At 57.3% G+C, this 26,463-nt stretch overlaps 1 long non-coding RNA gene across 2 annotated transcripts; it reads right to left on the bottom strand.

The window, feature by feature from the left end:
- Positions 1-6,034: 6,034 nt before the first annotated feature.
- Positions 6,035-9,346, bottom strand: LOC118548725 (uncharacterized). 2 transcript variants are annotated; one of them, XR_004923720.1, is made up of 4 exons: positions 9,016-9,346; positions 6,782-6,906; positions 6,520-6,691; positions 6,035-6,421 (listed from the first exon to the last, which is right to left on the bottom strand). It is a non-coding gene; the product is annotated as an uncharacterized LOC118548725 (long non-coding RNA). The 2 variants fall into 2 exon arrangements; XR_004923719.1 differs by having other exon boundaries at positions 6,035-6,691.
- Between the last annotated feature and the right edge of the window lie 17,117 nt (positions 9,347-26,463).

Genomic DNA, 26,463 nt, shown 5'->3' with positions numbered 1-26,463 from the left:
TGCATAGGCCCCGTCAGCCAGACTCTGGAGCCTCTTGTTGATCAGAGTGGGGTTCCAGGCTAAAGAAATGTCCCAGCCAATGTGGGGACGAGGAGATGCAGGTGGTCACATGCCACGGGAGGAGGCAGGAGGAGAAGGGGAACAGCGCCCAGGGTCGCACAGACCTGCTTTTCTATCTGACCGGACAGGGCCTTAATGAGTGACGTTTGGCAGACCTCCTGACCCCTCTGAGCCTTAGTGTCCTTACCTACGGGAGAGCGATTGTTGAGAGCTTGAGGGAGTCAGCCCGCGGCAGGTGGTTAATCCTGCTTCTTAGTGACGTCAGGACCCCTGTTTCCTGCTTTCATCCGTGGTCTTTTCCAGGAGGAAGTTTGGCCCCGTAGTGTGATGCTGCATGACTCACTCAGCCACTCTGTGCCACAGGTTCCCCAGGGCAACCCAGAGGCCACAACAAGTACCTCTCGGGTTTGGAGATGCATCGTGGGATTTACAGGTGATGGTTGGAGCTGATGCAGCCTCAGTGAGCTGCGACGAAAAGCTCCCAGGATTGGGATAAAACAAGATCATCAGACAAAGAAAGTTTCGTTCATAGTTGCTGGATGCAAAATGCTTCTGAAATATGGAGTCCTGGTGTCTACTGAGGTGGAGTGGACACACGCAGGGAGTGGGGCCGAGCTCTGCCCTGCCCGTGACCTCAGCTCTCTGTGGGTCAGCCCCACAATTCTGTCGCCTCAGCCGTAACAGGGGCTATAATACACCTCCCCTGGGGGTCGCTGGGAGGATTAGGACACTGGGTATAAGCTGGTGGCATGGTGCCTGCCACATGATAAGGCTCATAGGAGCTCAGCCAGTGACATTTAACTATTAGGTGCTTGCTGTGTACCAAGTGATAAGCTAAGCAATTTGCACATTTTATTCCATTTAATCTTTCTAACTTCACATTGGAATTTTATAAGGAAGCTTCACAAACATTTCTTACTTCGCCATTTGCAGCTGGCTTCAGTGGTAACTCATAGGGACTCAAAATAGCAGTGGCCTAAATCAGAAAGAAGCTTATTTCTGCCTTTTCCATGAAGTCTGGAGGCAGACTCCCCGGGACTGATGCCACAGCTTCACTCTACGATCTCAAAGAAATTGCGTCCCTTAGATTTCCTTTCGATTTGGTGGTCCACCAACCATGGCCTCCATCCCTAAAGCCACTTCATGATGCAAAAAGGATGCTGCAGCTCCAACCACCACATCTGTATTCCAGGGTACAGGAAAAGAGAGGCAAGGTGTGAGTGGTGGCTGACCTTTAAAGTGGGTCCCGGAAACTGCCTGCTGACACTTCTGTTTACATCTCATTGTCCGGAGCTTTCGTCACACGGCTTTAGTTGCGAGGGAAGTGGGGATAGGAGTCTTCTTCTTTTGACTGTGTGTGCCCAGCTAAGCATTCTATTCCAGAGAGGGGAGCATGGGCATCGTAGGACAACCAGACTTCCCTGACACACCCATGTTGGATCATTATTTTAGCCAGTTTATCTAAGGAAGCTAACCCTTAATTTAAAGCAGGATTTCTTAACCCTGACACTATTAATATTTTGGGCTGGATGATTCTTTGTTTGCGGGGAGGTAACTCACGGGGCCTTTGCTGTGCCTTGTGGGGTGTTCAGCAGCGTCTCTGGCCCCTACACCCTAGATTCCAGTAGCACCCCTCGCCCCACGTGTTCCCTGTGGGGGGGATTGCCCTCGGTTGAGAACCTCTGATGTGTATGATTGATAGCAAACACAGATGATGACTCAAGAAGAAAGCCACTCAGGGGAAAAACTAGTAAAAAATGCAGTGGGGACATGGAAGCCCCCCCCTCCCCCCCGCTGTGCACGGACAGACGGACAGACGGCTGGATAAGTGAAGTGTGGTCCATCCAGGCAATGGACGATTACTCAGCCTCTAAGAGGAAGGACATCCCGGCCCCCGCTACCACAGGGATGAACCTGGAGGGATGTACTCAGTGCAATGAGCCCTTCACAGGATCAGCCACTGCAGGACCCCACATCCCAGTGCCCGGAGCTGTTGATTTCATGCAGACGGGAAGTAGGATGGGGCTACGGCAGGGAGCGTGCGCCAGCGTGTAACGGTGGACCTGGGCTGAACGTGCACTGGAGGTAGACGGTGGCATGGGAGCGTACTGAACACCAGTCAACTGCACAGAGGGTGGCAGAGGGAAATTTCATGCGTATTTCATGTGTATTTTACCACAATAAAACACCCGAGCCATGCGATGGGGACATGAACACTTCCTGGAGGCCCGGCCCCAGCGTCGGGCTGCTCCCACCGCCTCCTCGCCCCCAGCCTGGCCTGGGGCATGGACCAGGCCGCTTCCTGGGGAGTCGGAGCAGATAACTGGCTCACGGCCTGGGTCGGAGCCCCCACGTGACCCCCGGATCCGAGATCACAATATTAAAACACACACTCAAAATCAGCAAACTCTAGAGCCAGATAGAACAGAATGTTCCTCGCAATGTAAAAGGGAGGACATTTTAGGATTAGAAACGATCGACAAATTCACCAAGAGAAAGGACAGGTTGAGTCCACATAGAAATGGGAAAATTCTGCATCCAGCAAACACACAAAAGGCCCCTGAAAAATCAGCTAGAACATGGAAAAAAGACTCCCAGCAAACACAGCATCCTAACGGTTAATATCTTTCGTGTGTAAAGAGTTTATAAGAAGTGCTAAATATTGTGCACGTCCGCAAACAGATTATTGGTCAAAGTACCCGGTTACCCAATTCACAGGAAACCTGAATGTAATTAGGAAAAGAGACATGGGGGAAAAACCCTCCCTCACTAGTAATAAAGGAAACATACATTAACACAAAGTACTCCTTCTTGTTAATAAGGGGACGAACATTAAAGCACAGTAATGTCCGGAGTGCGCCTCAGAGGCGGCAGCCGAGGGATCAGAGCCGTGGGAGGGTGCAGCCGGGCCGGCCCCAAGGGCGGGCGACTGGCCATGCACACCACATGCCTAAAAATGCTCCCTTCCACCCACAGTTTAATTTCTAGGATGCTATCATGAGGAAGTAATCCTAAATACAAAAATATATATTTTTAGCAAAACAATTAGAAACAACCTAAGTGTTTGAACACGGGGAATGTTTAAGTAAACTGTGGTTTATCCAGTTGAAAGGATATTACGGCCATTAAAAATAATGTTTGCTGAGAGTATGTACAGAGAATGCTTGCAGGGAACAGAAAGCAGGATCCCAACAGGTAACATAATATAATATTCCAACAATGTGAAAAGAATTTCACGCCCATATTAAAAAAGTCTATGAAAAAAATGCATCTAAAAATAATGCCCCCAAATGCCAGCAGTGCTTGTCCCTGTGTGTTGGGGTTATCGGCAAAGCCTTCTCTATTTTACTCTGTTACTTTCCACATTTTCCCATACTTGATGGTAGTACTTTTTATAAGACAAATGTTTTGCAAGAGGCTAGCGAACCCCGGAAGAAAATGGTTTGTGGTTGATTATTAGTGGATGACCCAGGATTACTCCGGGATCCTTAATTGTGAGTGATAAATGACAACAGAGAGAGGGTCAGGCTCGCTGGCCGCTTTGCATCGTCATTCCCACCCGCCCAGGGGTGCCCTCCGCAGTGGAGGCAGCTGGCTGCGAGGTGTGGATGTGCCTGATAAATCCACTTGTGCACGGAGCTATCTGTCACCCAGGACAACGGGGAGAAGACGCACCAGGCACGTGCAAAGGGCCTGCGCACCGAATCATACACGCCTATTGTAATATGATAAATATTTACACAAGAGCCGTCACCCCGGGCACCCGCCTGGGAGTACAGACTTGCATTAATGACACAGCAGCTGGTCTGGACTTCAGCCTCTCTTGTCTTCTCCATCTGGAGGGTCATCAGAAGTCCCCATATGGGTCCAGCTTAATTATCAGTCATGTCCCCGTTTGGATGGTTACAGGGTCACCCTGTCCTTCATGCTCTCTGAGTGAGTATTCGGGTGCTGCATGCTGCTGGTCATCCTCAATTTGTCCACATCTCTTCCCCTGCTGCTCAGAATCTGGGGACCCCTGAGCAGGTCTGCAAGCTGTCTGACGAATCCAAGGGGCCACCGGGAGCACTCCATGGGTTGACAGAAGCACCTGGAGCCACCCCAAGAGTCTGGGTCTGCCCAGGTATGTACCAGCTTCCAGAGGAATCCATGTCACCTGGAGGCCACAGCTCACTGGAACACTTTGCACATACAAGGCCCATTGCCTTTGGGAAGCTGGGCTCCTGCAGCAGCCATGGGGACCTGGCTCAGTAGGGGCAGGACCAAGACCAGTCCCCTTCTTCAGTTGTGACCAGGCCTTCCCCAGTTGGCTACACCAAACCCCCAACCTCTCAGGGACATTGCTGGTTGGGGCAGGGGCTCTGTCCCGTTTCCCCGAGCTTTGTCCCCGCTCCACTCTGCACTGATGCGGCCTCCCTTGGAGGATACCTTTCAGCCTCTAGTGAAAACTTCTCCGATGAGCAGATCCGCTTCGTAGTGGGGGATTGGCCTGAAGGGGATCTTCTAAGAAGTGAGAATGTAAGTCAACACTCTGAGATGGAGACTTCTGATATTCATAAAGTAGACAGATAATAACAAGGTGATGTATACATGATTCATGCCTGTGGGGCCTGAGCATCTGAGCTTTACCTGGTCCCCTCGTGCAGGAACAGAGAAAGCCATGGGCTCTGGGCACCTCGAATCCCCTTGGTTGGGTGGCCTTGTCATTTCTCATCCAAACAGGGCATGACTTAGATTAATCCTCCCAGTCCTCATGGCCAGCTGCCAGGGAGAGCGTCTCATCCCTGGTTTGCAGATGGGAATGTTCTGGCATGAGAAGCTGGAATGCTCGAGGTGAGTTCGCAGCAGAATTTGAACCCAGGGCAGGGGAGCTTCACATTTCACCATACCCACCCCCCGCCCAATAGCACAAGTCTTGCAAAGTGATGGTGGCAAATGTGACATGGTTGGGACACATTTTGGAGAGATGTGTTCTTCCCCTAGGGATCATGCAGTGCTGGGGCCTGGGACCGAATCTGACCTTACCCGTTTTGGCTGCTTGAGGGCCTGTGGTTTCTCTCCCTGCGGGGTCCCTGGGCCCCCGACTGTCTCCATCGGGGCTTCTGGACTTGGCGTGAGAAGAGGCCTGGCAGCCGTCGGAGCCCCTCGGAGGGCTTATATCACTTTGTGGACTTGTTAAGATAAACATTTGTTTGGGCTTCAGGGTTTCATGGTGCTGGTGAGACGCTGTGCATGTGTGAGCTCAGGGAGGAGGGGGCCTGCCGGGGCTTCCGTGGTCTCACGTGGCACTGAGCGCCCTCTGTGGCCTCCAGGCCCACGTACCGCGGTGGGTGGGGCGCTCATCTCTCTGTATGTTGTGCGCGCCCTCACTGGGCAGCACGGTGTCAGCGCCGCGTTGGGGGCTGGGTGGAGGGAATGAAGAATCCTAGGCTGGGTGAGGGGACTAACCTCCCTGAGCCTCAGTTTCCCCAGCTGTGATGAGGGTGATGACAGTGGGGGTTGTGCTGACAGTTCTGAGAGCCCAGGTGAAGCTAAGGGCCCGCTTCCATCACTAGGAGGGGTGAGAGTGGGAGCTATAGACCACCGGGGGCCAGGCGCAAACGCTAGGGTGTTCTGGAAGGATCCGAAAGGCATCCTGAGGAATAGGTAGGAAACAGGGCATCTGACTGAGGTGGCAGTGTGTGGGGAAGGGAAGGGCTTGGGCAGAGGACAAAGCTGAGACAAAGGTCGCCCAGGGGCCTGGAACGCGCAGAGGAGTGTCACCTGGAGCAGCTGCTCTGAGGCGGGGAGGGGTGGCGTCAGGCCTGGATGGCTGGTGGGTCCTGGCGGCGGCCACCTCCCCCCACCCCCCTGCACAGTCCACGGGCAGCCTCGGGCATGTGGCCGCTGCGAACTGCATGGGGGCAGGAGATGTGGTCTAGCCACATGCCCTGGAGGGAGAGGTGTCACTTTGCTGTGCGGCACAACAAAGCTGGAAACAACACACATTTATTTGCCATCATTTCGCGGGTCAGGAGTCCGGGCACGGCTGACCTGGTCCTCAGCTCAGGGCCTCCCCAGGCAGTGCTCCCTGTGTTTGCAGGGCTGTGTCTCATCTGGGGCTCGGGGGCCCCTCCCAGGCGGCGTGACTTTGAAGAATGCATTTCCTCGAAGCAGCGGGACTCAGGGTCAGTAGGAGAGTCTCTGTTGCTTGAAGTCTCTGAGCTCAGGCAATGCCTAAGCCCTTTTAAGGGACTCTTCTGATTAGGCCTGGCCCACCCAGGACAATCTCCCTTCTGCTCAACTCAAAGTCCAACTGATCAGGGGCCTTCCTCTGCACCATTCTTGGCCTAATGAGGCGCACACCGTCATCATGTTTGCACTACGGGTGGGGAGGGTAAAGGGCCTGTGTGTCAGGCAGGGATCCAGGAGACCCCCCAGGAGAAGGGGAACGTGGGACGTGGGGCAGCCCCCTCTTACCAGGCCCTTCCCCTGCCTGGGAAAATGCTGCAGGCGTCTATCAAACATTTTCAACAAGACAGTGGGCTCTTCCCCGTCACTTCAGGAAGGTGGAGAGGAGAGAGGGGCGGGCGGAGGTGCATCCCAGGGTGATGGAGCAGCCTCCCTGCCACACTGGCGGCCAAATCGCACCCTGTAAAACAGCATAACGACCCTGTCTCCCGCAGCACCAAGCACACTTCCCCTCAAGCGCAGCCTCCCCTGTGGCCTCAGACTTACGCACCCTCAACCCGCTGGGCTGGGGCTAAGGAAGCCCTGGCTCATTGGGAGCCCCTCGTCCGCGGGGGTTCCCTCCGAAGCCGTCACCTCCTCCCTGTCTTCTGGCTCCGCCGGAGTTACTGACAGGTGCTGAAAAGCAAGAACCAGGCCCATTTGTCTCTGACAGAGCCTTGAGAAGGAAGACAGTGACAGATCCGCCTCCATTCCCGCAGCAAGGGGCTCCCGCGCGTCTGCCTCCTTCCCCTCCTCCCAGAGGACTTGCCATCCATTCCACCAGCCTCTCCTGGGAAACAAGGTGTGGTTTCCACCGGGCCTCCGGGACATCTCGTGTTAACACCCCCACCCCGCTCACTGGCCCAGGAGAGGGGGAAGGGGTGGTTCCTGCTGTCACGGCTGGGGGGCTCGCTCCTTTCCCTGGCGGAGGAAGGAGGGGCTCCATCAGTGGTCCTGGCTGGCGCAGGCCTAGGGAGGGGGGAGTGTGGTGGTGGTGATGCCAGGCGGGGGTGCTGGGTCGTGACGGCAACAGCTCTTGGGGAAAGAGCAACCTTGCTGGAGACACAAGAGCCAGACGCTCATGAAGGAGGGGGCATCGAAGGACAGGACACGTGGCTACTGAGTCCCGTGGCTGGGTCCGGTTCTCTGCAGGAGCTGAGGATCAGAGAGACTGCCCTCGATGGAGGAGGCTCCTAAATTCACGGTGGTGACTTGCCCGAGGTCATGAGCAGAGCCAGAGCCGAAGCTAGGCTTCCGGGGCCCCCAGCACGGTGCTCGCTGCCCCTCTGCCGGGCTGCAGCTCACTCCCAGGTGCGGGCCAGGAGGGGAAGGGCTCCTGCCCGCCCTCGGTGCTTGGAAACCAAAGACATAGCACCAAGAAGAGCTTGGCCCCCAAGACAGCATGCAAGCCCCTGCTCTGCCCCCCAGCCCCCAGCCCCCAGCCCAGCATGTCCCGGGGTGTGCGGCCCCTCCAGGCCTCAGCAGAGAGGGGCTGCAATCATGCCTTGCGGGGCTGAGGTGAGGAATTGTGTAGATTAGCAAAGAAATAAAACAACCACCTCAAAAGTGTTTTGCAGAAAGTAAATTTCCAACAAAACACGGGCTGTTTCTGATTTTATTGCTCTAACAGCTGGAGTTTGAGGCTGTTTCCGAATTACTCTGATGTCTCTATTCATCCAACGGCCCACTGATTTAAAATAATTTATTTGCAACAGAAGAATAAGGTGCATGTGTGTTGGGGGTGGTACCGGAGTCCACTCGGCAAACCAGAGTCCTGGACTGGGTGGGGTTGAAAATTAGGGGAGCACACGGAAGGCCTGAGGATGCAGTGGGGGTCTGGGGGGATCCCAGAGCGGAGCCATCCAGGGCCACGGGGCATGGCTCACGCCTGGTGGGGGAGGGGCTGCCCAGCTCCGGCCTGTCAGCCCCTCCTGTCCGTCTTCCCCCAGCACCCTGCCCTGTCCTTCCAAATGCCCACCGCGTCACTCCTCTACCCTGCTCGGACCCCTTCCCGGTGCTCCTTGCCGAGTAACATGGTCGTCCACAACACCTCCTGCTCTGCTGACAAGGACCTGCCCTTCGCCGCCTGGAGCCCTGCTTGACTGTGCACCTGCTGACGTCCCTCTACCCTCCAGGTCCGGCTCACGCGTAAGAGGCTTTCCCAGTGCTGCTAGGAAGGTCTGGGTGCTCCCTGTTCCAGAGCCTTCGCGGCTCTGTGCTCCTGCACCCTCATGTAACACCCAGGACAGGATGGTGTGTCATTTTCTTCTTCCACAGAGAGCTCCTGAGACCTGGGCAGGCTTCTCTCAATCTCTCCTTCCTTCTTTCTCTCTCTCTCTCTCTCTCTCTCGCCCTGCCTGGCAGGGCCTAGCAACTCAGTAACGCATGTGGAGGGAAGGGGGCAGAGGGGAGGGGAGGGGGCTTTTGCATGATGTGTTCTACAGTGGGGGGGCCTCCTGGAGGGCTGACAGCACCCCCAGTGGGCACGGTGCTGCCGGTCTTAAGGGCACAGCACTCCTGCCTTCCTCCCTCCGAAGCCCCTCGGGCAACAAAGGACAAAATGCTGGCATTTCCCACCCACAAAACGAGGGGGTGGCGAGGCAGTCCCCAGGCCTCCCAGCCCTGAAATCTCTTCTATTTATATCTCGAGGCCTGCATCGGCAATTGCTATTCAACTCAGGGGAGGCTGTGAAATAAAATTGTGTAATAGAATTTATTCTTCCCAGTCCTCTTATTAAATCTCACCTTAGAACATGCTCTCGCCAAGTCTGCCAAGTCCGGCGACTTCTCGGCACCTCCCGGGGGGCAGGCTCACCGGGCACCCTCCCCGACTCAGCAGCCTCCAGCTGTCCAGAGTGGATCCTCCCCTGCCTCGCTGAATTCCCTCAGGCAGCAGGGATTGCTGGGCCCGAGCACGGGTCCCCCTCCCTTTGAGGCAGGCAGGTGGTGGGCTGGTGCTGGATGATGGCCTTTTGGGTCCTCAGAGCAGGTCATCCAGCTGAGATGCTGGCAGTTCCCCGGGCAGCTCCACGGCCTCAGTCACTCTTGCCTAATTGCAGGAGCTGCGCCTCACCCCTCCGTGTGCGGGAGCTCTGCTCTCTCGGGAGCTCTCTTCTCTCTGGTTCTCAGACATGTAACCCCTGGCTTCTTGGAGACTCAAACCAAGCCTGCCTTGCTCTAGGATGTCCTCCCCTAACCCCATCCCACTGGGAGTCCCGTCTTGCCCCACTGGGATACTCCTGGTCCTTCAGGGGCTTCTTGGGCTTCACCTCTGGAGGCATATCATAGGGGCTCAGCAAATGTATGTTAGGAGACTGGATGGACTGAGTAAGCCTCCAAAGGCCTAGAGCCAGACCAGGGAGGCTGATCCAGGCCATCTTCAGCATGGCCCCTCACACCGGGTGGGGGCATCTTACCTGGTCCACTCTTGCCCCATCAGAGCCTGTTTCATCTACCCCTTGGTTGGTGGTGATGGACCCTCCCAAGCAGCCCCATCATTCAACCCCTCCCCCTCTGCCCCCCCAAACCCCAGTCTTCTAGGGAAGATTCTCTCCGATGGAGCCTGTAACCCTGCCAGGGTATTGACTGGTAATGTCTCCAATCAGACCCCTGTGTCAAATCAATAGAGTGGGGCTGTCATCAGGCCGGGGGCTGTGGTTTCTGGCCTTGGGGTCCTGGCACTGTCAGCCCCTCCTATCTGTCCCCAGCTGTGCTTTAGCAGGGTCCAAGCTCTTGACCGAGGTGGGGGGGGGGTCTCATGACAATCATTCTTCTGAAGTCCCCCTCTCAGACAGCCCTCCCAGGCCCTTGGAGCAGCGCCAGGCTTACATGCAGATGAAGCAGGCAGCCAGCCGCCCACACAGCCTGCTGCTTAGTGAGTATTTTTAGAACAATTTCTCCAATATTTCCCTTGATAAAAAGGGGGTTAGGGGGGCTCAAGACAGGAACTGGGGTTTGAGGAGGGCCAGGCTCTGTGTGAGCCTTTTCAGATGCAGAGCCATCCTGCTGCCTCGTCACAGGGCATGGAGAATTCATCACCCCATTCTACAGATGGGGACACCGAGATTCAGAGAGGTTCTCTACCTTGCAAGTGGTGGAGTCAAGGTTTGAACCCAGGAGCTCCTGGCTCCAGAGCCCCTATCTGGGGCCCACCTGTCTCTAAGGGGTTGGAAAGCCCCACCCTTCTGGTACTTCGTGTGGAGTTAGAACAAACCATGATATGTCCAGTGTCCCTGTGGAAACAGTGTCCCTCCTGTTCTGGAAAGGGAGGCCAGCCTTCGGGATGGATGCAGAACTCCAGACTTTCAGGACCCTGGACAGGGGCGCACAAGCCTCCTCCCTGGCCCCCCCCACTTGGGAGCATGCAGAGAAAGTTTAGAAAGTGGCCCTCCCCGGGGTCTACCACAGACCAATGCTCTGGATTTCTTACTTTATTTTTAGCCACTTGTATAATTCTTTTCGGTCATCTCTGAGGTACAGAAGTTGATAATAAGAGTGCTAAGAATAATAATAACTGGACAGCCCCACAAGGGTGAGGACCACGGTTCTGGTCCCTGCTGTCCCTACACTGCCCAGCATGTTCCAGAAGCTCTGAGAGCTCCACTTCCCGTGGTGAATGGGCCAGTATCGCCTGCTCCTTCCTGAGAGAGAAAAGTTGAGGGCTGCAAGGTGCCCTGCACAAGTCCCGGGCAGGCAGCCTGAGAGATGGGAGGGGCCCTTCTCACCGCCCCCTGCCCCCGCTGTGCCTTCCAGACCTCGATTTCCCTGTCTGTATCCAGTTAGTTATACTCAGCGTCTGCTGAGGTGGGGTGACTTGTAAAGGAGCCTTGTAAACTGTAGAGTGCCTAGCAGGGTGCCCATGGGTGTGAGAAACCCAGTGCTTTCTGAGAATGAACCTGAAAGTCAAGGAAATGGTGGGGGGGAGCAGAGCACATTCTGTGGCAGAGGGTGCTGGGGATCCTGGTATAGTCAGGATCTCCAGAGTGACACATTTGTCAAAATTATGACCCAATTAGGCAGTGATAACCGGTGTGCACGACTGCAGTGCATGTAATCGCTGGTAATATCACTTAGCGACGAGCAGCTGAGTGATGAGGCCAGGCTGGTGCGCCAGGGGGAGGTGGGAGAAGGGCTCACCGGGAGGGTGGGACTGTGTGGGGCCCCTCGCTGGCTTCAGATGACACCCAAGTGCCTCATGCGCTTGTTTGTAGATGCGTTGGCTGGAATGACAAGCTCCAATCCTCACGTCTGAGTCTGGCACCTCTTCCATCACCCCTGCACCCTGCGCGTTCCCCCGGAGTCTCCCCTCCACCCCACATACCCACCACTCAGCTCAGCTCAGGCCCCCCCAGGGGGTAACCCCCAGACTCAGGTGTGGAGCCCTGAGCATTCTCTCACGCCTGCTTGGGGTCCGACCTCCCAGCTGTGGGCACACACCCAGCTCAGCACTTGGCATCTCCTCTGGAAGCCTCCCTGAGTCCCCTGCAGGTCGGGACCCAGTCCACTCATCCCCTCACAGTCCATATCATCCCAGGGTCGTTTCCTGTTGGCTTTACTTGAGGAGAGTCACCCCTCCGACTTGAGGCTGAGTCTGGGTTGTGCTCATGGGAGAGCAGGTGATGGGAGGGCCGCTGGGAGGGAGATGCTGTCTGGGGGCCTGGAGACGCACAGCAAGTCCCCCTGCCTCAGACAAACTGTCCTTGAACGCGGGGAGGGGTCTGCAAACATCCTGTAGCTGGCCAGATAGTGGATATTTTTCGCTCTGTGGGCCATTCGCTGTCTCTCCTAGCTACTCCTCTCCGCTCTCGTATGCAGAAAGCCACCAGAGATGCTTCATAAGAGGAACTGATAGGAGCTATTTGCAAAAACAGACATTTGGCCCAATTTGGGCCCCGGCCATTTGACAACCGTTGCTCTAAAGAATCAACCCCTGTCAGGGTCAAGAACACCCTCAGCAGACTCTCCTGTGCTCTTTTACCCATGAATGGACTTCTGAGTCAGCGGCTGGTGCATCCACAGGCTCCTCTCCGCCTGGAGTGACTCTGTGGTATTTACGACATCTCCACAACCTTCTTACCTTTGCGAGGATTTTGAACTCCATCACCCCACTGGACAGCAAAGCAACTTTGGGGGGGTGTCGGCCGAAGTCTGTTTCCCCTTTTCCAGTCGAAGGAATGTGGGTGGGGTTGCCCCGGGGTGGAGCCCAAGTCTGCAGAGAGTCTTCAGGTTCATTCTCAGAAAGCATTGGGTTTCTCACACCCATGGGCACCCTGCTAGGCACTCTACAGTTTACAGTCTACAAACAAGCCCCAGGTAGGGACTTGGTCTCGGCCCCTCAGCCCACTGCCCAACTCTGCACCCAGAGGCTTCCCCTCTGACTGGGCCTTTCCTGACCCAGCCTCACCCTCATCCCTAAAGACAGAATCAGGGAGGGATGGATCCCTCTGCTGTTGGCCAGGTAGCAGAGGGAGGAGGCCAGACTGATTAGTTCTCCTTAGCCTGGGGGTCCATTGGCAGCATGTGATAAGAGATTATTGACAAACTGGAGGAGGTTCAAGCTAAGTGCACTGGATCTGGAGAGTGGAGAGAGGGGTGGAGTGTTGAGGGAAGAACAGACTGGCCACTGGGGCTCCTTGGCCTGATGGCGCTCATGGAGGTGTTGCCCCGGGCCAGACAGTGATGGGCATCAGCCTTTTCATCTGTGTCCTGACGCGAGACACTGCCTTGGCACCCCTGAACAGACGAACACAGCAAGGCTCCTGGAGGTCACCGAATTTGACCAAGGGCACAGAGGGCAGGGAGGGTGTCGCTGGGACCTCCGTGGCCCCCAGCTGCTCTGCCTGGGTGGCCCCGAGCAGGGCCCAGGCTCTTCGCGCAGTGTCCCACTGGTGAGGAGAGCTGCAAAGACCGCTGAGTCCTAGCAGGAAGTCCAGTTCCAGGCCTGGGATCTGCCACCGACGGCCCTGTGCTCCTGACAAGCCCCACTGGTTTGCTCAGCGTACAGCCCACACTCCATGGACAGTCAGCAAACCCAAGGGCCCCTGCTCTGGTCCTCAGTTGTTTGCTCTGTGCATTGGAGAAATAGCAATTCTATCCTCCTGGGCTGTTGCTGCAGCTCAGATGGACCGTGGGTATCGAACAGCTTCGTCTAGCCCTTCCAAAGGCTGAAGGAATTGAAGAGGTCTGGCTGGGCCTTGAGCTGGGCTTTGAAGGGTGGATAGGAGTTTCCCAGGTGGACAGGCAATGGGGCAGAGTTCAGAGGAGGGAGGGCTGGAGCTGGATGGTGACAGTGGGGCGCTTGGCTGTAGTGGGGGGCAGGGTCGAACTGGGCCCCGAAGCCTTCCCTCCCACAGGTGCCCAGTCAGCAGGGAGAGCGTGCCCCCCCACCCCCACCCTGGGGCCTGCTGATTCCCCAGGGCCGGCGGGCCGGCCCAGCCCAGCCGAGCTGTCTGGCCCGGTGTGAAAATGAAGATTGATCATCACAGAAAGGCAGCCCGACTCTGCCTTGCCAGCCGGGAGTTGCAGAAACACAGAGCTTCATTATTATTTTAAGCGTTACTCAGCTGCTTTATTGAATTCTCCAAGTCAGGAAAAATTCTGGCGAGATAAGAAGTTGACATTTTCAGAAGCAGCAGTGAGAACTGCGCGGGTGGCGAGGACAGAGCGGTGCCAGCTTGGCGGGAGAACGCCTCAGCCCGCGGCCCACGGCGACACCCACGGTCACACTCCGCCCGCGGACCGGAGCCGCCTCTAGAAGAGGCCAAGCTGCCTTTGGTCCTCCTCCCTGCACCCCTCCCTTCCCTTTCTTCCTCCCCCTCCCCTCCCCTCCCTCCTCCTGCCCCTGCCTCCTCCCCCTCCCTTCCCCCTCTTCTTCCCCTCCCCTCCCCTCCCTCCTCCTGCCCCTCCCCCTCCCTTCCCCTTCTTCTTCCCCTCCCCTCCCCTCCCTCCTCCTGCCCCTCCCCCTCCCTTCCCCTTCTTCTTCCCCTCCCGTCCCTCCCCCCACACCTCTTCCTGTCCCCTCCTCCTCCCTCCCCTATCCCTCTCCCCCTTCCTTCCCCTCTCCCCTCCCCTGCTCCTCCCCTGCTCCCTTCCTGCTCTTCCCTCCCCCTCCTCTCTCCCCCTCCCCTCCCTGATCACCTACTATGTTCCAGGCCTGGGCAACAGACTGGCTGAGATACGATTGTTTCCTTGGGTTGCCTCGGTCCCCTAGGGGACACCACGGCACGTGTGGCTCACACATGTGAGCGGGGGGCGCTGGGGAGGGTCTGCTGCCAGCCTGTGGCTGCCTTGCTCACCTCCGACCTGGATCAGAGCCTGGTGCGGAGCAGATGGTCCACAAGTATTTGTTAAATGCAGGCTAAAGGACTGTGTAGATGGAGGAATAAATACTTCTCTTTGGGCGAGCTTTAAGAGGGAGCTTCTGCTCTGGGTCTCACGGGGAGTGTGGGTCCTGGCAGAACGTCCAGGAGGTCTTTCTGCAAAGGCAATGGCTGGATGAATGTTCAGTGGGATGGCCGGGTTGCTGACTGCCACTAGCTGGAGTGGGGTGTGGCCAGAGGGCTGCGAGGGCGAGGCTGGGAGTGGAGGCTGAGAGCTGGAGGCTGGAGGCTGGGAGGTGTGGGCTGGAGTTGGGCCATCTCATCAGACCACAGCTGGTGCCTGGCCCGGGGTCTGGGACAGAATAGGTCCTGAACTCCTGTTTCGTATGAAGGAATGAGGGAATGAATGAATGAATGAATGCATGAGTGGCATGATCCCAAGACCACAAAGACAACAGCTGGCGCCGTGATCCCACTCTTGGGTTGTGAGGAAGGGGGAGCCTGGGGAGACCAGGTTCCAGCCTGGCCAGCGCAGGGGGGCACACCTGGGTGGTGGTGGACCCCCAGAGGCACAGGGGACAGCGACATAGTGATGTGAATTTCTTTTCTCCAAGGTGAAACTAAACATCTATTTAGTGACAATGACTGTCATTTTGCTATTATGCCTTTTTCTAAGGGGAACTCGTGTATTCCTTCAATAAATATGTATGGAGCAGCCCTGTTCTGAGTCTCACCGATGGGGCTGGGGCCTCTGCAGAGCCGTCCAGACAACCTGTCACCCTCCCCCTGCCCTGCTCTAGTCTGGGCCACCCCTGCCCCTCCCCTGGAGGGCCCCACAACCCCAGAACCCGGCTCCCTGACTTCCCCTCCCCCTCCAGCCAGCTCACCCGCAGCTTCAGGCTGGGACTTGTCCTAGTGTTCTGTCATTCTCCCTGCCCTCCCGGGCTCGGCAGCCCCTCCGTGGACTCTGCTTGGCTCCTCTTTCCTCCCTGGGACCCTCTCCACCTACAGGTCTCCATCCTCCACTGGGCCTTTCTGGGTTCCTCCTGACCTGGGGCTGTTAACATGGGTTCTTGTCCACGCCCCAAGGGCCCCTCCTCCACCACCCTGACTTCGGGCTGATGGTTTGATGTCTGCCTCCCTCATTAGACTTGGTTGCCTTGGCCACTGGCCCAGGGTAAGCATTCAGTGAGCCAGGTAAGCAAATGGATTATTTCTAATGGTCCCTATGGTCCCATGAGGGAGATGCTTTTATTCCCACTTGACAGATGGAAATACCGGGGCTCCTATGAGGTCATACAGCCCAGGCCTGCCTATGCCCAGAGCAGGGGCCTTGATCGCTATGTCCACCATAAGAAGCTGGTGGAGGTCTTCCCCCTTTTGGATTCTGCGGTAACAAGGACAAGCATGGGGGTTGGGGCAGTGTGATGAGGTGGGGCATGCTGTGGTCCAGGAAGGAGGTGACCTTAGAAGTGAGTGCTGGGGTCCAGGGGGCAGACAGGCAAGAGTGGGAGGACGAGGGAAGGAGGAGACTCAGCCAATCCAGGAAGCCTGCATGGAGGAAGAGTGGGCATCGCCTGGGGTTGGGGGTGGGGAGGTACGGTGACTGGTGCCACTGACATGCCATTTCCTTAATCCTTCCCATAGGCCAGGTGTGATGTGGAGCGAAGCATACACATTCATTATTTTACTTAGTCCTCACAAAGCCTGAGGGAGCACCTGTTTGCATTTCTCAGAGGAGGGACTGGCTTAGCAGAGAGGAGGACCTCAGAGGGACTCAGCAGCTGAGGCTTGGACCCTGGGTGGTCTCACCCCCTCTTGCCTGGGGGGTCAGGGCGGGCACATGTCCTGGCAACAGTTACGCAGGGAAGATACAAGATCAGATTCTCCTCAGCCAGTGGTTCTCAGAGTGTGGTCTGGGGCTTGTGGAGATCCCCGAGTCCTCTCCAGGGAGGTCCTGGGTTTATCTTCATTCACTTCAATCAAAGCCACATGTCCCAGCAGGCTGAAGGCAGGAGTGGAAATGAGACTCCAGTGGCTTCCATTCAGCTGGACACAAAAGAGATTTGTAACAATGTAGCACTTTGCCACACCTCTCTCTTTTTTTTTTTTTTTTTACTGGTTTGGGTAAATACAGTATTTTTTTTTCCATAAAAACAAGTTAGTTATGTTAATGTGTAATGGCTTTATTCTTTTAATGAATTAATATTTTTAAATGTATCACATTTCATTTCTAATACTGTCAGCATTGATAGATGTAACTTCCACAAGCAAATGCTTTCCGGGGTCCTACTCGGTTTTAAGAGTATAAAGGGATCCGGGGACCTCAGAGTCAGAGAAGTACTACACTGAACACCGAGGTGGCTCTGGAGCTTTGGAAAACCCCACGGACGATAGCAGTCCCTGGAGTCCAGCCTCTTCCCCAGAGGGTGTCTCTCCCCATCCCTGCAGATTGCCCTGACAGCTTGTGAGCCCAGAGGGGACAGAGCTCTGTCACCTTAAGCAGGACAGTGCTACCCTCCCCACCCCCCACCCCCGTCTTTGGAGATGCTTCTCCCCTGGTGGAGCATGATGGCTCTGGTGCTGGGGGGCAGGAGGGGGACTCAAGACTCAAGTTCTGGTCCTGCCCCACCTCCCCTAAGCATGACCTTGCTGAGCCCTCCAGTCTTTTGCTGGAGTGAGCACGATGATTGAGAGCCCACTTGTGCCAGGGACTCAGAATGTTGGGCTCAGCAGTGAGTGAAGCAGACCCCTGTGGAGCTCAGCATCTGAGAGTGGAGGGTGTGGAGGGCTGTTGTGCCCAAGTCAGATGGGGAAGGCAAGGGCATTGGGGTCATGAGAGGTGGGGCTGGGAGGCAAGGGAGGCACTCCTGCTGCTCCCAGCCCAGGTCCTGGCCCCCAGCATGCCCTGAGACCCCCTCTGAGGACCGAGGGCTGGAAAGGGAGCCGTCCAGCCCAGGGAATTGGAATCGGCAGGACGCTGCACCTCTGGAGGTTAGAAGGGTAGTGTCATTGTCCCAGCAGGGCTGACCACCCGGCAGGGCTGACTTGGGGGGAGCTCACTTGTGCTGTTGACGGCTCCAGAGATTGTCTCCCCTGGATATTGACAACATAGCCTCCAGGGATTTTAATGCCATGGCTCTGTGGGGACACTGTGATGCCTGCCATTACTCAGCAGTTCAGCGTCTGCAAAGGGCAGCGTAGGAGGAATCCCCTCAGCTGTTCATCTGCTCTTCCTTACAGCAGCTCACTCACTCATTCACTGACTCATTCATCCATCCCACCCCTCTTATCCACACACCCATTCATTTGTTTATACAGCCATCTACCCCTTCCTTCACCCACTCATTCACCCATTTTCCTACCTGCCCATCCATTTTATCATCCAACAAGATTTAATTGCATCTACTGTGTGTCAGCCAATGTGTCCAGGGAGACAATGATGACTCATACTTGTTCTTTACCTGCAGGGAGCTTGAAAGTCCAGTAGGGAAATTGCTGCTGATGATGGTAATGATGGTGATGGTGATGATGATGGTGATGATGGGGAAGATGGTGGTGGTGATGATGGTGGTGGTGATGATGGGGATGATGGTGATGATGATAGTGATGATGGGGATGGTGGTGGTAGTGATGCCAGTGATGATGATGGTGGTGATAAAGCTGATGTTGGTGATGATGGTGATGATGATGGTGGTGGTGGTGATGATGATGGGGATGATGATGGTGGTGGTGGTGATGATGGGGATGATGAAGATGGTGATGATGATGATGATGGTGGTGGGGATGATGGTGATGGTGGGGATGATAATGGTAGTGATAATGGGGATGATGGTGATGATGATGATGGTGATGATGATGGTGATGATGGGGGTGGTGGTGGTAGTGTTGACAGTGATGATGATGGTGGTGATAAAGCTAATGTTGATAATAATGATGATGATGATGGCGTTGATAGTGATGATGTTGCTGATAGTCATAGTAATTAATGTTTTTTGAGCACATAATATCTGCCAGGTAATAGTCTAAGCCCTCTACACACATTTGCTCACTTGATTCTCACAATAGACCTCTAATGTAGGCAGTATGAAAAGTCATGTTTTATAGGTATGAAAACTGAGGCATAGAGAAGTTGAATAATGTACCCAAGGTCACAGACACTGAGTGACTGAGATTGGCACCTGGAAGCTCATCACAGCACAGTGCAGCAATGCTCATGGTGGAGGTCGGGACAAGCTGCTGGCTTTCAGAGGGGAGAGAAGTCAGCTCTGCCTGGGAACGGGGAAGGGAAGGTCTCACAGAGGAAGTGGCATTTAGCTATGTCTTAAAGACCAAATAGGAAATTGGCAGGAAGAGAAGAAGGAGCATATTCTACCAGATAGAAGGTAGATGGTGCAGAGAGAGGCACAGCGTGTGAGAACAGGGATGTCAAGGTAACGGCTAGTGGTTTGGTGGGTGGTGAGCCAAGAGACATTTGGGAGGGTACTTGAAAGTCAGGGTACTGCAATCTTGGAAGGCTGTGAGTATTCTGCTTGAGTCTTGTGAGCAGAGTACAGGGAGTGAGCTGTCACTGGTGGGGGCAGCACCAAGAGAAACCCAGTGCTCCAAGCCACTAGCCCAGGGGCCGGGCAAACCCTCCCTTGACCTGCGCTGCCAAGCTCAGATGCATGCTTGGTGGGGAGGGGCTTACGCAGGGGGCACTGAGAGTGTCTAGGAGGGGCTGGTGACCAATCATGCATCAGGGAGGCTGGAGGAGCTGCTTGGAGTGTAGCCAGGGCTGGGGCCAGCTTCACAGCTGAGACAAGGAAGGCCCCAGTAAGAGGCCTGACTGTGGCCAGCTGGGCTCAGAGGGGCAGAGCCAGGCCGCAAGGTGGATGAAGACCAGTCAGAAGCTACAGAGGGCATGTTTGAGTTAGGGTCAAGGTACAAACCTTCCAGGGTCAGTGCTGAGAAAGGCAGGTGGGGGGGAAGATGGGGTCCCAGTCAGAAACTGGACCTCAGTCCCATATGGTGGACCAGGTGGGCACTGATGTCTCAGTGAGCGGCCTGCACCACTCATTCAGGAGAGCTCTACTGGGAACTGGGGGTGCTGGGTGCTGTCCCATGGACCTGGGACCAGTCGTACCTGCTGGGCCTTGGCTTTCTCGTTCTAACACGGGGGTCACCTGGATCCACACTTGGGCCACCTCGGGGCTGGGGAAAGGTCAGTGCTGGTGGTCACGCTGCATGAGCAGCTTCTTCCTTTCATGGGGAATGCCGCCTCGATTGTCCTGAGGAACAGACACACCAGCTTCCTCTTGAGCTCACATGGTCCCTGACTCTTTCCAGGCCTCCATGTGCCCATCTGTTAGAGGAGAGCTTTCCTCCGGGTCTGGGATTCTCTGGGGGCAGACGGGGAGGAGGTGCTTTCTGCACTGTACAGATGAGTGTACGGAGGGTCCCCAAGAAGCCCTTCACCCTGGACCCCACAGGTGGCCCTGGAGAGCTTGGTCTGGGGGGTGCGGGAAGCCCAAATCCACTTCAAGTTCTCACCACCAGCTGAGAGAAGGGCTCCCAAACAGAAGGGAATATTGACATGGTTATTTTTAGCATTATTAAAATAAGTCTGTTTTGCTCCTTTTCTGCGCTCCTCTCCCTGGCTCAATCTTTGCTTCCAGATTGAATGTGTGCGCGTGTGTCCTGGCCGAGGCGCCAGGGGATCCAATGCTGCAATCAAAATGTTAATGGGATCCTGATTGTGTCTCTTGGCGCTTGGCTCCTGCATTCCTCTGCCTGCCCCAAATGTCCCCGGGTCTTCATGGAGCCCCGGGAGCGCACCCACGTTCTTTGAAAACGAGACCTCAGCTTAACGCTCCATGGAAACCGCGCTTGGGAAGCTTGGAGAACGTGGGGATAGGGCTATAGGCCTGGCCGGTGGTCCTGCCTGGTGCTTCCTCCAGGTCAGACTCAGGCCAGTCCATTGGTTGGGGAAGAACCAAGAATCCACTGTGCACTGTGCGTACTCTACCTCATTCCCCAGACACCGTGTCAGAGCTGATGCGGATGGGCAGGGCCTGCAGTCTCAGATGGAGGGGGCGGGCCCCACCAGCAGGGCAGCGGGACTGGGGGCGAGGACTATGCACCCAGGACGATCCCGGGTCTCACAGGCTCTGACACTTTGAGCTGGGCCAGCTGGGGCAAGTGACACAGGCTGTCCGAGCTCCTTCATGAAGAGATCCTCCCCTGTCAGCTGTTTCAAGCTTCAAGGCAGTGTGTGCGACGCCCCTGGCTCTTGCTGGATGGTCAACCACGATCGCTAGTTTTTGGTTAAAACCAAATGGTAGCCCCCAGGCTCCACCCTTACTGCCTGGAGGTCTGGGTGACTGTTCTCACCTCCTTCCTCTCGGCCTGTCTGGATCACCCCACACCCAGCAATTGTAAGAGGACCCTTGGGACCCCACCCCAGCTGAGCACGTACCGTCCTGGCTGCTGGTGCTGTGAGGGTCTTGCCCTGGAATTGGCCCAGAGAGTTCCCCTGGAACATGGGCTCCTCGGGCCTGGGCTCACTCCCCACCATGCCTCGGCTCATCCTGTGATTCACCCCTAGAGCAGGGAAGCTGTCCTGTGCATCAGTCTGTCCACCTGTCTGTCCCATCAAGTCCAAAACCCAGTCTGCCCAAGTCCTGTGCCTGCTGACACCCTCCTGGGTGCCCACGGGTCCGTGCTTCCCGTCCCTGCTCACTCCAGCCTTACCCAGGCTCTCCTCTCCAGGCCACCCTGGACCTCTGCTCTGCTGTGCTTCCCTCTGGGCCCTCTCTCCTTCCCCTCCCCAGAAACACCCCTGTTTGTTTGAGGTCCACCCTGGAGGCATCACCCCTCCCGCCTGGCCGGGTACCTTCCTGCTCCCTTGGCCTGCACACGGCCCTGCCTCCATCCATCCACCTGTCTGCCTCCCGTTGGCCAGAGACCTGCTGGGCGCCCATGCCTCTCTCAAGGCCACACAGGACGGTGGGCCCTGCCTGTGGGTGAGTGGATGGCTGGGTGGGCAGGATGAACACTGATCTCACTGCAGCCCCCTCACGGCTCACGGCTCTGAACCTTCCCCACCATTGGCCTCAGGCTCCTCCTTGGCAGCAGAGTCCTCCGTGGTTCCCTCCTGCCTTACGTTTCCAGGGCTCCCCCACTCCTGTCTGTGTCCAGGCTTGCAGAGACGCACCCCCAAGGCCTCGTGCAAGCCCACGCCCACCCGCCACTCCCGCCCTGCTCTGGGCTCGGCTCCCCAGGGCGCTGCGGGTTCCTGGGCCCTGTGCCTGTCCGGCCTTGTGCTCTCATCCCGAAGCAGGGTCAGGAAAGCCTCACCTTTCGTTCAACCAGTTAACGAATTTCTCCCGGGATGTGCTGGGGCTGCCACTGCGAGTAGACATGGACGCAGGCTCTGGGGGAGAGACAGGTGTCAAGAGCCACACGGACTCATAAAATCACACATGGGACACGAGTGGCTGAGATATGTGGCACCGTGAGAACACACAACGGGTCACCAGGCTCTGAACGTGCTCAGCGGGGGCTCAGACAGGCCCGAGACGAGATGTGGGGTGAGGTGGAGTCTCTCGGATCCTGTAGACGGGGGAACGCGATGGGGTTCACACTTGGACACTGGCCTACAAGCTGTGTGCGTGGGCAGGTTCCCTGGGAGCCTCAGCATTCCCATCTGTGATATGGGAGGGACTCTGGGCACTGAACGGTCGTGTTAGTTTGTATTTGGTTTGTTACAGGGATGCGGGCACACTCTCCCCTTTCCTGCAGTCCCTTTAGCCCCCACATCTCCTGGCAAAGGGAGCATATGCCCCGGTGCACAGACAGGGATCTGGGGTCCGGAGACAGCATGACTGAGCCAGGGGTGGGGGCAGCGACAAGCACGGTCCGCAGAGGCCGCAGCGAGACCCTGAGCCCAGTGAGGGGCAGCGCACCCCCGCTTCAGCCTCAGGGGAGCTGAGGACTAAGGCACCCTTGTGGAAAGCGCACTCTCGGGCAGCCCTCGGGCTGTAGGACGCGCCGTCCTGGGTCCTCCGTGGCCTCCCACACATCCCCGCCACGCGTGGGGCACATCCTGGTTGGGAACAAGGCCTGGAGGGCGGTCCTCCCAGGGCCCCCCTCTCTGGCTCCCACCCTTGGCTACGTCTGCTCGTCACCTGTGCACCGTCTCACTCTGCGTTGGTGATGGTGTGCTCTCAGTCTTGCTGGAGAACCAGGGCAGGACAGGTGACTGGCCGCGTGACTCCGGGCGGGAAGGTCAGCTTCTGGGGCTCTGGTTCATCACCCCTGAGACGGGCTCCTCACTGCTCCGTCTCCCAGGCAGACGGAGGGTGTGAAGGATGGGGAGGGCGGTGTGCTGGAAGGGGCTGTGGGCACAGGTGAGGGCCGGGGCTGTGCCGAAGAGGGTGCCCAGCTGCACTAGGCAGGGAGCGTGTGACCAGAGCCGCCGACTCCAGGGGGCCCAGAGCTGCAGGGCCCGGGAATGAAGGAGGGAGCGACGCACGTGCTCGGCCACCACTGTGGGTTCCGGGCCTGAGAACACGCTGGGACAAGGTTGTGCTCCTCTTGTGGCCAAGGTGGCCAGGCCCCCTCCCCCCACGCTCGCTCTGTGCTTCCAAGGCACCTTCGAGGCTGGGTCCTCTGAGTTGGAGACGCTGGCCCCCTGAAAGCCCTGGGAGTCCCATGGTGGCCCTGAGCCTGGGACTGTGGGTCTGAGAACAGACAGGGCTGCGCTCAGGGATTCGGGCTGTCAGACCTGGATGCTTCTGAGTTGGGTCTCTGAGCTCCTCCCTGGCTCTCCGGTGGCTGCTCCTGGCCCTTGACAGCCTGGGTGTCTCCTGCCAGACCCCTCCTGGACCGAGCCCCTCCCCATGCTTCCCTGGAGCGGGCCACCCCCGATGCCCCACGTCCTTCGTCGTGTGGAGCCCATCTGTCTTCTCCTCGAACACAGCTGAGTGCAGGCCATCCCCAGAGAGGATTCACTTGTCCTTCACAGGACAGGCAGGAGATTCATCCTTCTGTGGCTTGGCTCCTTCAAAGTGTTAAGGCCTAAGTGGTGCTCATGAGCTTGGGCATGGCCAGAGAAGGTTGGCCATGACATACGTCGTGTCCTGCCATGACTGCTCTGTCTCTGGAGGGGGCTCAGGGCAGGGGCTCTGGCCAGCCTCAGGGACACCCGGGTCAGCCAGATTCCCAGCAGTCTGACCCCATCGGTCAGGGAGCTGGAGAGCCACAGCTTTGGGACCAGGCCTGCAGCAGGCCCGTGGGGACCGCTCACTGCCCACCCAGCTGTCCTCCAGGTGACAAGTTCACCCTGTCCTCCATCGTCCCTTGTCCTCTGGGCACAGGTACACTGACGAGCCCCCACTGGAGGCCCTGAACCCACGCGTTCCCATGTCCATCCTCCAGCCGCTGGCTTTGCTTTCCCACGTTTGATCCTCAGCCACCCGGAGGAGGTTTGCTTCTGGGCACGAGGGATTGTTGACAGTGGGGAGCTGCATTCTTATAACACCCCACAGGTCCCTCTGCCTCTATGCTGGTGACCCCACTTTATAGGTCCCCAAAGTCCAGACCTAGATTTCCCCATGAGCTCTGCGCATAACGGACACTGTTCACATTTATGGCATCTGGCAGTGGACCCTGGCCTCCTCCTGGCCCCCACCCTGCTCGGTGTTGGCTCCAAGTCCCTGGCACTGGTGACTCCGAGGGCAGACATGTCCCCAGGTGAGGAGGTGGGGGGGGCAGATTGCCCAGGGGGTGACTTAGGGGTGAAAGCTGCTCTGTGGATGGCTGTTAACGTGCTCATGTGCTCTTTTTTTCAATTCAGCAAGCATCCATTGAGTGCCTACTGCATGCAGGGCCCATGGCCAGGCCTGCTGTGCCTGAGGCATGTGTGACGTTTCACAGACAGGGGGGCTTTCAGGGTAGAGGACAGATCTCGCTCCTCCTCCCAACCCACCCCTGTTCTGAGCACCCTTAGCCTAGGCCTTAGCACATAGTAGGGACCCTGGAAATAGCCCTTTAAGTGGATGGGTGGAAAGACGCGCTCTCATCGCTAAGGCGTTGCCATGGTGACTGTTCTCCAGCTGCCCTCTCTCTCCGTCTCCAGGGAGCAGGGTCCCCTGAATCAGCTTTCCGGGTGGCTTGAAGGTCCCTGTGCCCAGGCCTTGCGGGGAAGATGCCCCTCACCCCTTGGAACCCCAATCCATCAAAGGAGTTTCTGACTCTGGGTGAACGTGGCAGATGCCCTATAGCTGCGTCCCAGGGGGACAGAAGGACAGGGTGCCCTGGAGAGCAGAGCCTCCCAGCTCCCTTCACTTCACCAGGGGAACCCGGAGGAGGCCTGAGGGTGCCTGGAGCTTGGGAGCAGTGGACGGGCCTCCACAGACAGGCCCGGGGTGGCCCAGGAAAGCCAGGAGGGCTGGCAGCCCGGGTCCTGCCCCTGGAACAGCACCCTTCCACGGGTGGACAGGCTGGCCTGATACGGATCCATGTCCGAACATGTGACGTGTCACCATAACCAGGCAGTCAGTCCAGGGTCCCCGCCATCCCTTCCGGACACTAATATGTCAGGTGTGTGTGTGCACACGCATGATGTGTCACATACGTGCACGTTCTTGCACGCGCGGGTGGGAGTGCAGCCATGACCCCGTTGCTTGGAAACGCCACTCTTAGAAGCACTGCTCTTTTGTGGGGTTTGCAAGGTGGGGAGCCACGTCTCATGTGTCTGGAGCCCACGGGGGGGTCCATAATGACTGGTGGAGCATGCAGGCGGAGGAGGGCGTGAGGTGGGCCTTCCCTGCCTTGCCTGTTCCCGGGGTGTTCTCCCGGCCAGGTGTGTCCCAGGCACGCGGCCACATCAGGGAGCCCGGCAGACGGGACCTCCCACACGGGAGCCCAGGTGTGGGGGAGCGAGATGCTGAGCCACTAATATCAGACAAGCCGTGATCAAATGACCATGGTCATGTGGGCGTCAGAGCACGCGGGCCGGTGTGGGTGGGTGGACAGGACTGGGGCCTTGAGCCCCGATGCCCTGGTGAACAGCTCTGGCCTGAAGCCCCAACCTGACTGCTCTCCTGCAATCTGGGTTCCTTCTCTCCTCTCACGGACCCCCGCGAACCAGCGGTCTTGTCTACACTTGTTAACATTCCTCGCTGCAACCCCCTGCCTCGAGACCTTGGAGAAACCCGGCCAACCCATGCTCTGGGGGCTCCGGGCTGTCGTGGTTCCAGCATCCCCTCCAAGGTGTCTTTGGCATGAGAAGAGGCCCCACACTGCCCAGCTTCCAGCCCCGCCTGTGCCCAGGCCTTGCCCTGTGGGGTGAGCACCGCCCTCACCCGGCTTCTCGGAGAACCTGCCCCTCCCATCCCCACCTCTGCAGGGAGGGCTGTCTTCTCTCCCGTGGGGCTCCTGGCACAAAGGGATCTGAGCTGGGGTCTGCCAGGTGTCAGGCAGGGAGGGCTCCCCCGTCTGCGTGGACGGCCCCCGGGCCCTTCCCACTCTGACACCGGGAGTCCCACGGCCACAGGCCAGCCTGGCACTCTGTCTCACTCCAAGTGTCAGCAAGGAAATGAAAGCTCCCTGGAACGGAGCGTCTCGCCATGACTTATTAGATCACAAACGGTTTAATGAGCAGAGGGGTCTGGGAGGGTCGCGGGCTCTCTCACCTCATAAATTAGGCATCAGATGGTCAGGAAGGGGTCTCTGAGCAAACAGAATCGTCTTGTGGGATGAAGGACCCATGTGTGTGGGCCTCTGCCAAGCCCTGGGGACAGCCTGGGCCCAGAGTCTCACCAGGACCTCCGGAAGCAGTGGGGGCCGCCTGATGGGAGGGGCTCTGCCCCTCGGGCGTGGCCGCAGCCCC

The sequence above is a fragment of the Halichoerus grypus genome, chromosome 5, assembly GCF_964656455.1.
Source record: "Halichoerus grypus chromosome 5, mHalGry1.hap1.1, whole genome shotgun sequence".
Lineage (NCBI taxonomy): Eukaryota > Metazoa > Chordata > Mammalia > Carnivora > Phocidae > Halichoerus > Halichoerus grypus.
This window is presented reverse-complemented; position numbering and strand designations above follow the sequence as displayed.